At 32.9% G+C, this 1684-nt stretch overlaps 1 long non-coding RNA gene across 1 annotated transcript; it reads right to left on the bottom strand.

The window, feature by feature from the left end:
• Positions 1-66: 66 nt before the first annotated feature.
• On the bottom strand, positions 67-345 carry LOC122143338. The gene is made up of 2 exons (XR_006159121.1): positions 279-345; positions 67-105 (listed from the first exon to the last, which is right to left on the bottom strand). It is a non-coding gene; the product is annotated as an uncharacterized LOC122143338 (long non-coding RNA).
• Positions 346-1684: the final 1339 nt, after the last annotated feature.

Below are 1684 nucleotides of genomic sequence, written 5' to 3'. Positions count from 1 at the left end.
TCCAATCAGGTAGAGCTCAAACGAATCATATTGTCACCATCGGTTGGGCAGTTCTTTGTATTATAGTATGCTCAGATAGAAATTGCAGCTGTCAAGTTCAGGATTCTGAAAAAGAAAAATGAAAAAAAAGATAAATGACTATATACTTAATACTAAAATATATATATAATGATAGATAGACAGACAGACAGACAGAAGGATAGATAGATAGATAGATAGATAGATAGATAGATAGATAGATAGATAGATAGATAGTGATGATAGATGGTGTGACTCACCGAGTTTTGATGGGTAACTGTGCTGCAATCAGAGGCTGTCATTTATATAGTATCTTTACTGAAGACTCAGCTGAACTGTCGGCTGGATTTGGTCATGTTATTCTACATGGTTTATGATGATGCATCTCAGTCCTGGTGGAAAATAGCAACATGGTGTCCTTCATTTGCCCTTCATTTGTTTTTGGTTTGTGGAGCATGTCATAGCTTAATTATTCTCCTCATAGTTTACATCAACTGAACACCCTTTTCTGTACTTTTAATTCATTTTACATTTAGTCATTTTGCAGAAGCTTTTTATCCAAAGTGACTTACAAATGAGGACAATAAAAGCAGTCAAAACTACTTTCAAAAATCAGCCGTAAAATTCATTATGTTGATAAGTTTTTAATTTTAAAAGCAATAACATATTATTAATCATAGACGCTTGGACAATACACTTATATATGGTATAGAAGTTTTACAGTCCACGTTTTTCTTATGTTGTGCCTCTTCTTTTTAGTGTAGTCTTTCTTGCTGAGAAATCCATGTGTTTGTTTACAAATATTTCATTTTGATTTCACTGAGGTCTTATTTCAATGTTGCTTCTTATTTTTAATCTTGGCAAAGAGGAAGAACTTGTTCTAGATGTGAAGAAGCAGTCAGCTGTCACTGCTCTTTCATTTTAGAGGTGACAGCAAGACGGAAAACAATGTGATGACTATAAGTTTGTACTTTTGATAAAAGGTAATATACAACTTATGTTTGAGCAACTATCTGTCACATAACGATTGATATTTCTAAATCACATGATGTAATTTTACATTGTTACCTCTGTTTTACCAGATATTATCTCTGTGTTCAGCAAGTTCCAACATTTGTTTTTGGACATTTAGCATCTATATTATTTCCCTCTTCAACTGCAAAATTCAGTCAAGTTACAGTGTTCGCATTATAATGTCAACTTTGGACACATAATAAATAAACTTGACCTTGACCTTGACATGACATATTTTAATTTTTTTTTTAAATCACAAAGAGCTTACTGTGTGTAAAATCTAGTTCAATCACAGGAATGTGAGCAAAGATTTTCTCTTGGACCAATTTTGTGAAGTTTCGTCAAGCAGGACATTAAAACCCTAGATGAATTACCACATATGGACTGTACCAGTCCTTCCAAATGAAAAAAAAATAAAAATAAAAATCCTCTCTGGCAGATTTTTATTGGGCAATTAAAACGCAGTGATCACTGCACATAAATAATCTTATTTCATGGTCATATAATGAGTCTCAAAGTTACAAGCAGCATGTTCTTATATGGACAAATCATAAATATAGCACAGTGCGACCTCATGTTTGAATTATGAAGTTTAGGTTACTCATCGAGGCCACAGTGAAGACTTATCTGACCTATCTTGACATTACTGTAA

The sequence above is a fragment of the Cyprinus carpio genome, unplaced genomic scaffold (assembly GCF_018340385.1).
Source record: "Cyprinus carpio isolate SPL01 unplaced genomic scaffold, ASM1834038v1 S000002266, whole genome shotgun sequence".
NCBI lineage: Eukaryota > Metazoa > Chordata > Actinopteri > Cypriniformes > Cyprinidae > Cyprinus > Cyprinus carpio.
The sequence above is the reverse complement of the archived record's forward strand: the minus strand, read 5'-3'. Positions and strand labels throughout refer to the sequence as shown.